Source organism: Ovis canadensis, chromosome Y, assembly GCF_042477335.2.
Source record: "Ovis canadensis isolate MfBH-ARS-UI-01 breed Bighorn chromosome Y, ARS-UI_OviCan_v2, whole genome shotgun sequence".
In the NCBI taxonomy this organism is placed as follows: Eukaryota; Metazoa; Chordata; class Mammalia; order Artiodactyla; family Bovidae; genus Ovis; species Ovis canadensis.
Genome location: NC_091271.1, coordinates 6,836,677 through 6,849,393, shown reverse-complemented (window position 1 = coordinate 6,849,393; position 12,717 = coordinate 6,836,677). Strand labels below are relative to the sequence as shown.

The 12,717-nt window shown below is 49.9% G+C and overlaps 1 protein-coding gene across 5 annotated transcripts in view; it reads right to left on the bottom strand.

The window, feature by feature from the left end:
• Window positions 1-12,717, bottom strand: part of LOC138431416 (F-box-like/WD repeat-containing protein TBL1X) — a 247,993-nt gene that overhangs the window by 179,405 nt on the left and 55,871 nt on the right. Inside the window, exon 1 of one of the 5 annotated variants that reach the window (XM_069573550.1) lies at window positions 10,895-11,050. The exons of 3 other annotated variants lie outside the window; for them this stretch is intronic. The gene's annotated coding sequence lies outside the window, so the exon portion shown is untranslated. Of the gene's footprint in view, window positions 1-10,894; window positions 11,051-12,717 lie in introns of those variants that run through there. One more of the 5 variants, XM_069573553.1, reaches the window with a different exon arrangement.

Genomic DNA, 12,717 nt, shown 5'->3' with positions numbered 1-12,717 from the left:
CTTCAATCTTTCCCAGCATCAGGGTTTTTTCCAATGAGTTAGCCATTTGCATCAGGCGGCCAAAGTATTGCAGCTTCAGCACCAGTCCTTCCAATAAATATTCAGGATTGATATCCTTTAGGATTATTTTCCTTTGGAACGGTCTTAAAAATGCAATAAGTTCTGCCTAACACTGTGTTGAGCAACATTCAGTTTGTAAGTTCTTACAAAGGAAAGCTTTAGAAGTCATTTTACCATGCAAAAAAAGACTATTTTACTGAGATGACTTTGAAGAGTCTAACACAAATCAAAATCATCTTCTTTCATTAGTTTCACACCAAAGCCTACAATCAGGGAGATAACTCAGGAGACGGTCATATTAACCCAGATTCCGTCTTTCCCTCACCTGACCGAGATTTTTGTAGGTTACATAAATATTACCTTGAAACGACTGTTTTATCTTCCTCCAACGGGCGGAGAGAGAATGAAATGGATTGCCAGGGAACAGAGTCTACATAAAAGCCAGTCCTTTCTCCTTCATCCGGAACACCCATATGAATTTGCATGCCTCCGTCTACCTCTTCCCCCCGCACCCCCCCCCCCCCGGTCCCTCACTAATGGCATGGAGTCTTGGGCACGGTCAGAGAAGAGCACTTCTGAGATCTCAGACCCCCACGGTTCCTCTTGAAAACTACCGTGCTCGGAAGAGAAAGGGTTCTCGGCGATTTCTAAGACAGACCTCTCCAGCTTCAAACAGAGGCGGGGAACGGGCCTTGTCTGCCCACCCTCCTGCCCCGAATCCTCAGAGCGCTATTCGATCTGTTCCAACCACCCCTCCAGGCTTCCACTCCCGAGCAGAGAGGGGTCAAACTCATCATCTTCTCCAAAGTTCCAGAGGGAATGAATAGCTGCACACAACTAGGTGTGCAAGTCACGATGGACCACCCCCCTACACACACACACACTCCATGCACACACACACACTCACTCCATGCTCAGAAACCATTGGTAGCTGAACACACACACACACACACACACACACACACACACACACACACACTCCATGCTCAGAAACCATTGGTAGCTGAAAAGCATCACAAAGTTTAGGGAACAACAGAATTCCTGTCCGCAGGGGTCTGTCTGGTGCAGAAGGAAGTGGACCAGTCCTCTGACTTCAAGTCATAAAGCATAAGAACGTGAGTGGCTTTTGTAACAGATGGGTATGCACAATGCCCAACACCGGATTCTGTACATCTGGGGTCAGTGCATCTTTCTCATAAGGGCCAGACAGAAGACAGCTGAAGCTTGGTGAGGTAAAGGGTAAACCTGAGAATGGGACAGAGAGATTATATGTAACAAGAGAGAAAACAGATTTCTCCCAAACTATCACTGACAAAATTAAAAATGTCACGGACACGGAATAACAGATCGCTTCAAAATTGGGAAAGGAGTATGTGAAGGATGCATTATTGTCACCCTGCTTATTTAACTTATATAGAGAGTACATCATGAGAAAAGCTGGGCTGGATGGAACACAAGCTGGAATTGAGATTGCCGGGAGAAATACCAACAACCTCAGATATGCAGATGACACCATTCTCATTGCAGAAAGAGAGGAACTAAAGACCCTCTTGATGAAGGTGAAAGTGGAAAAGTGAAAAAGCTGGCTTAAAACTCAACATTCAGAAAAAACTAAGATCATGGCATCCAGTCCCATCACTTCATAGCAAATAGATGGGGAAACAGTGACAGATGTTGTTTTCTTAGGCTACAAAAATCACTGCAGATGGTGACTGTAGCCATGAAATTAAAAGACACTTGCTCCCTGGAAGAAAAGCTATGACAAACCTAGACAGTGTATTAAAAAGCAGAGACATCTCTTTGCTGACAAAGGTCCATATAGTCAAAGCTATGGTTTTCTCCAGTAGTCATGTATGGATGTGGGAGTTGGACCATAAAGAAGGCTATTGATGCTTCTGAATTGTGGGGGCTGGAGAAAATTCTTGAGAACCCCTTGGAAAGCAGAGATCAAACCAGTCAATCCTAAAGCAAATCAACCCTGAATATTCACTGAAAGGACTGATGCTAAAGCCGAAACTCCAGAAGACAAGATGGTTGGACGGCATCAGCGACTCAACGGACATGAGTTTGAGCAAGCTCTGGGTGATGGTGATGGACAGGGAAGCCTGGCGTGCTGCAATCCATGAGGTCGCAAAGACCCAGACATGAGTGAGCGACTGAACTGAAAATACCATGAAGGAGAAATAAAGAGGGAACCTATCAAAGCCGCAAGCTACTAGCCCACGGAAAGTTCTTTCACAGAATTTTCCTCACGTACAAAATCGTTTGTCAAATTTTTGCCATTTATCACACCAAATTATTAGACTATTCCAAACTTCAGAAGCCTCAAAAAGTTACATGCCACTGGCTGCCTTGACCGGGGGCCCTGTTCTAGCCTAGAGATGGCACTCGACTCTGGTTCAGAAATGAAATACGCAAGGGCACTCACCCACACGCATTAACCCACAGCCACCAAATCCTGAGGGGCCGACTCAAGAACAGAGACGTATCTGGAGTCCCTCTTCCTCTTGGTTACACTGGCGTGATGATATTCAGGCCATAGAGTTCCTGCCAGGGTGAAAACTGTCGATTCTGAAGTCCTTGATCCCTGCTGCTCCCGAGAGCCGTTTCATTGGCCTTCTCCAGCTCCTGTGAGTCTGGCTTACCTTAGGCAGGAAGTGATTGGGTAGTTTAAAACTAGGAACCCTGCTGGACACTCTCCTGATCTACAAAGGGATGGATGTCACTGGTATACCAACATGTCCAAGATACGTGTGCATGTGATATTCACTTCAGTCACGTCTGACTCTTTGCCGACCCCGTGGACTGTAGCCCGCCAGGATCCTCTGTCCATGGGATTCTCCAGGCAAGAATACTGCAGTGGGTTGCCATTTCCTCCTCCGGGGGATCTTCCCAACCCAGGGACTGAACTCCCATCTCCTGTGTCTCCTAAACTGAGAGGTGGATTCGGGGCTTACCTGGTGGCCCAGAGGTTAAGGCGTCTGCCTGGAATGCAGGAGACCCAGGTTCGATCCCTGAGTCGGGAAGATCCCCTGGAGAAGGAAATGGCAACCTACTCCAGTACTCTTGCCTGAAGAATTCCATGGAGGGAGGAGCCTGGTAGGCTACAGTCTATGGGGTCACAAAGAGTCGGACAGGACTGAGCGACTTCACTTTCACTTTCTTTATCTGCAGAAAACCAGGGTTTGATCCCTGGATGGGGAAGATCCCCAGGAGAAGGGAAAGGCTACCCACTCCAGGATTCTGGGCTGAAGAATCCCACGGACTCTATAGTCCATGGGGTCGCAAAGAGTCGGACATGACCGAGCGACTTTCACTTTCGCTTTCTTCACCCGCTGAGCCATCACGGAAGCCCACATGTATGCACATGTGTGTGTATGTTATTGACAGGTTTGTTCTGTTCAAAACCAAGCTGTCAATAAAGTACACAAAACGTACACGCTTATAACCACTTGCAAAACACTGGGAAAGATACTCAAGAAAACTATCGACGGTGGTTACTCTGGGAAGTGAGATTATGACGGAGAGACTGCTTTTGTGTGTTAACACACACCCTGGGACTCTGAAATGTAAAATTTTTAAGTTAACTAAACAGCATTACTATAACCAATACATTCAAAACTCAAAGGAGGGTCTTTTGGCTTCCCCGGGTGGCTCAGTGGTAAAGAATCTGCCTGCAATGCAGGAGACCCAGGTTCGATCCCTGGGTTGGGAAGATCCCCTGGAGGAGGAAATGGCAACCTACTCCAGTATTCTTGCCTGGGAAATCCCATGGACAGAGGAGCCTGGCGGGCTACAATCCATGGGGTCACAAAGAGTCGGACATGACTGAGCGCACACACACGCTCTTCCCAAACAGCATTACTAGAACCCATACGTACTAAACAAAAAGGAGGGCGAAACCCAGAGAATAAACTCTCACCCACAAGAATTGCTAAGTCTCCTTTGCAATCTTTCTCCCCACTTCTTTCTAAAGCCGCTCCCTCTGACAATATCCACCCTGAGGCCCATCTCCGTCTCTGGGCCAAATTCAATCTGCCCATGCAGTGTTCCAAGAAGCAAGAGAGAAACCTCTTTTCTCTGAGAGAGACAGAACTGAATTGCCAAATCTAGCCTTAGGAGCTCAGGCCCACTCTACTGAGATTTCCACATTAGGAGCTGCATGTTTAATAAATTAAAAAAATTCAAGAATGACCTGAGTTGCATCATAATGGCCTTACAATCATCCGAGTCTACAGAACAGAATTAGCACAGCTAACTATAGTTCAGTTCCACCAAACACGTCCTTCTTTTTTCGGTTTGGCTTCGTTCTTATATTGCCTGATTCCCCAGGTCCCTCTTTATCCTGGCGAGTGACATTCTCTCTCCATCCGCTATTATGCTTACGCCTTATACGGAAAGGACATTCTGCCTCTATGGCCACAGGAGAAGCAAAGTTAGAAAGCAGCAGAAAGCCAATGCTGCCTTCATACTCGATTAGATTGATAGAAAAAGCATTTTCTAACATCCTTTAGAAAAACCATGAGGGAGGGATACACAAACGATATGTTAGACCCGACTGAAAGTAACAGTCCCTGGGACTTGTCTCCGAAACTGGAGGGTTTTCTAAACCACACGGCAAGCATTCGTGAATGCAGAGGCAGCTCTCTCTCGGTTTCATCCTTAATGAATATTATGGGGAAAAGAAATGCTGTCCAACCCACTGAATTTCGAGGTGTCTGTAATTAACTGTCCTTTCTCAACTGTTACCATAAAACTTTGGTTTTCTTTCCCTTCTAAATCCACAACATACGGGGAATTACTTCGGGCCTCACTTCCCTCAAAGGATTTAATTTAACCCTCATGAACCTTCTGAGGAGGAAAAACACACACAGCCAGAAAATTTCATCTTCAGTGAAGCAGTCACGCTGCCAGAAACGGGGCCTTTCCGGTTCACAGATTCTCTCTGGTTCCACAGGCCCGATGACCTGGTCTCTAACGTAAACAGAACAAGTTTCAACAGCCCTTAATTAGGGCACTGGGAAGTCCGGGCTGCACGCCTGGCTCTGACCACGTTCTCCGAAACCTGTTGATCAGGCTTCAGCAGGCCTGGGTCCCATGACTCAGGAACTACCCAAGAGTCGTTTCTTTGTAACTTGTGCTCCAGGCCTCATTCTTTGTTCTGATAACCCATCTAGTACAGTCGACCCTCTCGAACCCAAGCCCTGAGTTTTCAGTTCAGTTCAGTCGCTCAGTCGTGTCCGACTCTTTGCGACCCCACCGACCGCAGCACACCAGGCCTCCCTGTCCATCACCAACCCCCTGCCTGGCCCTTAAGTGAGCGCTAGGCACGTGTGAGCTCTTGACACTGGGATCACGATGATGCTGAAAGGACCGCCCAATCTCTGTCCACAGGGTCCACGGCTTCACCTCTTGCTTCCTCCCTGAGCTACCAGGACCACCTGTCCTACACACACAAACCCTGCTCCGCTGCCGGCGGTGGAGGTCTTCTAGGATTCTGCCCAGAACCAAACCCTTCTGGAGCCCACCGGGTCAGGCTAGCTCTAACTCTCCGCCTACAGCCTGTGAGGATCACCTGAGATTGCTGGGACATGCCCTTCGGCTGATTAGATATCAAGGGTTGGGAGGAGACGATTCCACCGCGTAGCCTTCACCTGTCTGCCTGGGTACACGCGGCATGCCAGGCTCTGTGCGAGGGGTAGGACTACACGGTGAATGTGCTAGAGCCCTGGGCGTAACACAGAGGGCAGTGTCGTGGGGAAAAGGAGAGGGATATTCCTACAGATCATCACGAGACACCACAGGAGCGCCATCACAGACTGCCCACGGCGTATTACAAAACACAGGGCAGAGAGAGAGAGAGACGCCCGTGGAGAAGGTGGCGCCAGAGCCCAGTCTTCCAGAATAACCTAAATTAGTCACGAGAAAGAAAAGGATGTAGGGACCACAAGACGATGACCCTTTTGTCTAACAGAAACTAACCTTCCCCAAGTGTCCACGCACCCGGACTGGCACCTGGGGCACGTCGCTGAACTCACAAAACCACCTTAGGAAATAAACACTGCCAGCTCCCTCCTCCTGATTTAAAGGCCAAGGCAGGAAGGGGTGGCCCTGACCGGGCGCCACAGCTGTGCAACTGGAGGAGCTTCGATCCACCCGGGCCCAAGTCACCTTCCAGGCAAGACCACGCCGTTCCCAGGACACCCACGACCTCCGTGGGACCTCAGTGCTGTGATGAAGGTCACAAGAAGGGCTCTGTGCATCGGAGCGAGTTCACAGGCGTCCAGACATTCCTTTTCTCCCCTGCCCCCACCCAACCCAGCATCTACCCCTTTCCTCTTTGCAGCCACTCTAATAAAATCTTCAGAAGGGTAAGGAAGAAGTCAAAGTCGTTCGGTCATGTACGACTCTTTGCCACCCCATGGACTATACAGTCCGTGGAATTCTCCAGGCCAGAATCCTGGAGTTGGGGAGGCTTTCCCTTCTTCAGCGGATCTTCCCAACCCAGAGACTGAACCCAGGTCTCCTGCATTACAGGCAGATTCTTTACCAGCTGAGCCACGAGCTAAGCCCAAGAAGACTGGAGTGGGTAGCCTATCCCTCCTCCAGGGGATCTTCCTGACCCAGGAATCGAACCGGGGTCTCCTGCATTGCAGGCGGATTCTCTACCGGCTGAGCTCTCGTGGAGATCAACGTTCGAATTCCTTATCAGCGTCTCCCCCACTTTTAACCGTAAGCTGGCCCCTCCTCAGCCCTCCTATTTGAGCACCACGTGCCCTGCAGTTTCTGGATTACACAGGCTCCATGTACCCGCCTCCCTCCACCCTGCTGCAGACGGTCTGGCTGGTACAGACAGGACAGCCCCAGGTCTGCTTCTCCCAGAGGCACACAAACCGCAGCACTCAAGCATTCAACCTTCCCCGGGCCACCTGCACATCCCAAATGGTCATCCATAGACAAGTGAACACGCTCCGGGGTCTGGACGCTTGACACCCCTTCCCAAACAATAAACAGGAAGGAGGACCAAATGCCACTGAAGAAACTGCTACCACACAAGACAGAGACAGAGCTCTCCCATCCACCCTTTACGACAGGGACCCTTCCACGGGGGTCCAAGTGGTTAGGAACGGCCTGCCAATGCACGGGACACGGGTTCAATCTCCGGTCCAGGAAGATTCCACACACCTCAGGGCAACTAAGCCGGTGCACCCTAACTATTGAGCCTGAGCTCTAGGGTCTGTGTTCCAAGAACAACAGAAGCTACTGCCCACCACAATGAAGAGCAGTCATCCTGAATGATTTCATCATCAGCGAAGAGTTCCCATCATCGCCACTAGATAAAAAGCCACAAGCAGCCATGAAGACCCAGCGCTGGCCAAATCGAAATTTAAAAATTGGTTTTAAAAATTATTTTCAAAACCCATCTCTTTATGGCAAGAAAAGTCCCATAAACCAGATAGAAACAATCAAAACTAGAACAGCAGTGTGACTGTCACAGAGGTCACAGACCCCGTGGACAGTCACATGCCAGGCTCCTCTGCCTATGGAATTTTCCAGGCAAGGATACTGGAGTGGGTCACCGTTCCCTACTCCAGGGGGATCTTCTAGACCCAGGGATCGAACCCAGGTCTCCTGCATTGCAAGACGATTCTTTACTACCTGAGCCACCAGGGAAGACCTAAATTTTAAAAAGAAATTGTTTCAATAAATCTTTCCAAAACCCATCTCCTTACTGCAAGAAAAGTCCCATAAACCAGACAGAAACCATCAAAACAGGAATAGCAGCAAGACCGTCTCAAAGGTAGGTCCTTTGAGGGAGTAAGGGGAAAAAAACAGAAGACAAGCCAGACAAAGTAAACCTCATCTCCGGTCTCCATAAATCATTCATGTTTCAACAATGAACTGAATCCTCAGACACACAGCACAGACACCCACGTGGTTAACACTTGGGCTCCCGAGTCAGAGTCTCAACCCTTCCACGGCTCTCGACGCTCATGACCTGATCACAGATGCACTCCTACCATCTCAAACACTCCTAGCTTGGGGCTGCTCGTGACCCCAAAAACGCACACCCCTTCCAAAGCCTTCTATCTTCCAGGTTCCACCATGCCAAAGCCTTCTATCTTCCAGGTTCCACCATGCCACCCACTGCTTCTGTGAGCAGCCCCCCACACACCCCAGTGTCTCTGTAAGCTAAAGTATAAAGTCACGTAACGGCCACAGCAGCATTATTCACAGGAGCCAAAAGGCAGAGACGAGCAACGCATCTATCGATGGGTGAGTAGGTAGAAAAAATGTACATATACCCACGATGGAATACTGTTGCTGTTGTCCAGTCGCTCAGTCGTGTCCGACTCTCTGTGACCCCATGGACTGCACCACGCCAGGCCTCCCTGTCCATCACCAACTCCTGGAGCTTGCTCAAACTCATGTCCATTGAGTCAGTGATGCCATCCAACCATCTCATCCTCTGTCATCCCCTTCTCCTCCTGTCTTCAATCTTTCCCAGCACCGGGGTCTTTTCCAATGAGTCAGGTCCTCCCATCAGGTGGCCAAAGTATTGGAGCTTCAGCACCAGTCCTTCCAATGAATACTGAGGACTGATTTCCTTTATTGATGGACTGGTTGGATAGCCTTGCAGTCCAAGGGGCTCTTCAAGAGTCTTCTCCAGCACCACAGTTGGCAACTACTCGAAAGGCACTGGAATGTGATTCCAGCCTCAAGAGGAAGGAAGTCTGACACCTGCTCCAACATGAAATGAGCCTCAAGAGAACGTACGCTCATCACTAAAGGATACATACTGATTCCACTCATCGCAGAACAGTCACATCCAGAGAGGCAGAAAGTAGAACAGGGCTGATCAGGCTCTGGGAGACAGGGAGGCTGGGGAGTTAGTCCTTCACGGGGACACAGTTTCGGTGTGGGCAGTTGCCACGCTTCTGGAAACACATGATGGTAAAGGCTGGGAAGTGAGCTGAAAGCCAGAGAACTCGACATTTTACAATGCTTCAAACAGGGATGTTTGCTATCTTTGTTACCCAGGAAAAGGTATGAACAAAATTTACAATTCCGTCCTTCTGTCTGGCAAGGCCCCTCTCAGGAGTCCACTGGCCTGGCCGGAACGGCTTGGCTGGGCACAGATGACGGAAGGCTTCCACCCCCTGCACGAAGTTCTTGGCTAACTCTGGTTAGTGGCTACTTGACTGAGGAGCTGCCCTGACCTGAGGAACCGCTGCGACTAAAAAGGGGTGCTCCCCATCTTTACCTGGCCCGCTGCGCCATCCGGGACCCACTCACGCATTCACTCAGCAAGTGTTATGCAGCACCCGTTCCACCTGATGCCAGGCCCTTGCTCCAAACGCTCATAAACAAAAATCATCAAGACGTCCTGGGCCGCTGAACATCTCCCAGGATGACCAAGCAGCGCGCGGTTTTATGGAGAAGTCACCAAGTGACAGAACGCGAGAGGTTTCACCCACATACACAAACGCCACCTGCCTCGGGACTCTGCTCTTGGCAGCACAGGTTGCGGAAAGCTCCACGCTGCTACCAGGCCAGCTCCCTTCACCCTGCGCCCCCAGTGCGATGCACAGAGTCTCCGCTGCCACCTTCTACACCCCAAAGCTCACCTTCTACAAGGAGTCTTCCCGCTCACTTTGAGACGAAGAATCAGCCTTCCCGGATGGCTCTCACAGTAAAGAATCTGCCTCCTGCAATGCAGAAGACCCGGGGTCGATCCCTGGGTCAGGAAGATTCCCTGGAGAAGGGAACAGCAACCCACTCCAGTAGTCTTGCCTGGAGAATCCCATGGACAGAGGAGCCCAGCGGGCTACAGTCCATGGAACTGCAGGGAGTCAGACACGACTGAGCGACTAACACTTTCGCAGAGAGGCTCCCTGCAAAATAGCTTCTTGATTCCACCCTCCCCTACCTGTCCTGGGCCAGTCTCCAGCCTCATTTCTCTAGTTCCAAAGGACCCCTGCCCTTAGCTAACTACACACGAGCTCAACCTCCTCTTATTATAGGAAAAACCAGGTTATCCTGTCCTTTCCAACCCAGCAGGGCTTGGCACTACGTGAGTGAAGGGCCAAGCGTTCATAACAAGTATCGCAGATTTTAGGGATCACACACGGACTGTTACGTGTGGCTGTTCACTCCTCTTCCACAGCTCTTTAACATGTAAAAACATGCTTAGCTTAGGGAACAATGGGGGTACATGGACTCAGCCCACAGAAATACAGGCACCAACTCGATGTACACGTTACTCTCAGATCATTTTTTCCTCATGTACAGTGATCTTTCTTTACCTTTTTATTTTATACGGCAGTATAGCCAGTTAACAATGATGTGATGTGTTCAGGTGGACAGCGAAGGGACTCAGCCATACATATACATGTATCCCTTCTCCCCCAAACTCCCCTCCCATCCAGCCTGCCACATGACACTGAGCAGAGTTCCCTGTGCTGTCCAGCAGGTCCTTGCTGGTTCTCCTTGTTAAATGCAGCAGCGTGTCCATGTCCATCCCAAACTCCCTGACTATCCCTTCCCCCCATCCTTCCCCCTGGGGACCATAAGGTTATTACAGAGGATTGAGCAGAGTCCCCTGTGCTGTCCAGCAGGTCCTTGCTGGTTCTCCTTGTTAAATGCAGCAGTGTGTCCATGTCCATCCCAGACTCCCTGACTGTCCCTTCCCCCATCCCTCCCCCTGGTAGCCATAAGCTCATTCTCTGAGAGTCTCCTTCTGTTCTGTAAATAAGCTCATCTGCATCGTTTCTTTTTCAATTCCTCATATAAAGGATGTCATGTCGGATTTCTCCTTCTCTGAATGACTCACTTCACCAAGCAGGACAGTCCCCAGGTCTGTGCGTGTTGCTGCACATGGCATAACTTCACTCTTTTTTATGGCTGAGTGATATTCCACTGTATATACGGCTGAGTGATATTCCACTGTATATACTTTAGGTACAGCTTTTGGTGTGCCCGTTTCTCTGTGGAAAAAACAACAACAACATTTGGTGGTCTCCCCTCTTTCTATACAGTACGTTCCATTCTCCAAGCATGGGCCTTCAAGACCCCATGAAAGTCACCCTCTCAAAGTCCAAGCTCCCCGCTTCCCTTTAAACACCTCCGAGCACCACCCAAATGGCCCCACTTTGTCCTGCCTGCTCCATCCTGCCTTGGACCTGCGTCCGCCCCGATCGGTGGTCCTCACTGAGATGTCTCACACGTGCGGAGCCCCGAGCAAACACCACCACACTTACACACATCACCGTCTCCAATTCCAGTGACCTTCCAGCACTATCACCAAGGCACACGTCCCTCATCTGTTGTGTGATCGCCCCAAGACAGCAAGAAGGAGCTATTCCCGATACCCTTGTCTTTTTTAAACTCAGCTTACATAGTATTGTTCATCAACACTACCTCAATTAAAAACAAATTAATAAAATGCAACCCCCCGCTTCCAGTAAAAATAAAGAATGAGAACTCTCGTTTCTACAAGACTATCCGAAGTTGAATTCAAGAGCTGTTCTCACCCTGATCACCAAGAAGCACCAGCACGGCAAGGCTGCACAACTCCTCGCCTGACCTGTGAATCGGGGAACCGGTTCTGCCACGCAATTAACAGGTTCCATTCGTCTTAGCCTACCGGGCGTGTCCCTCATGAGAGGGCATACTTGACAGGCCATCATCAAAGACGTCTCTTGCCTATTTGATCCCTGCCACAACTGAATGGTTGTGTTTCCCCCAAAACCCGTGGTGCATGTAAATCCGCCCCCCAAGGTGATGATTAAACTTGGGAGGTGGGGCCTGTGGGAGGTGACGGGACTTGAGAGTGCAGTCCTCAAGAAGGGCGGGCGTGCCCTTATGAATGAGATCCCACTGAGCTCTGTCAGCCCTTCCAGCAGCGACAGCATAGCAAGGAAATGATCGTGTTACGAACCAGCAAGCAGGCTTTCACCAGCCAACAAATGCGCCTGCAACACGTGGCCCCCTCCGGCCTCTAGGACCATGAAAAAGATGTTTCTGTCGTCTTATAAGGCAGCCGGTTTATGGTATTTCGCCGCTCAGTCATGTCCAACTGTTTTGCAACCCCATGGACTGCAGCCCAACAGGCTGCATAGTCAAAAAAGGTCAGTGTGTGTTAGTCACTCAGTTGCGTCCAACTCTTTGTGACCCCCAGGGACTGACTGTAGCCCACCAGGCTCCTCTGTCCACGGAATTCTCCAGGCAAAAAAATACTGGACTGGTTGCCATTTCCTTCTCCATGAAGAAGTTGGAACTAGTGGTAAAGAACACACCTAGCAACGCAGGCAGAGGTAAGAGACACAGGTTCGACCCCTGGGTCACGAAGACCCCCCTGGATGAGGGTATGGGAACCCACTCCGGTACTCTTGCTGGAGAATCCCATGGACACAGGAGCCTGGTGGGGTACAGTCCACGGGGTCGCAACAGGCATGTGTGGATGTGAGAGCTGGACCATAAAGAAGGCTGAGCATCGAAGAAGTGATGCTTTCAAACTGTGGTGTTGGAGAAGACTCTTGAGAGTCCCTTGGACTGCAAGGAGATAACACTAGTCCATTCTAAAGAAAATCAGTCCTGAATATTCACTGGAAGGACTGATGCTGAAGCTGAAGCTCCAATACTCTGGCCGCCTGA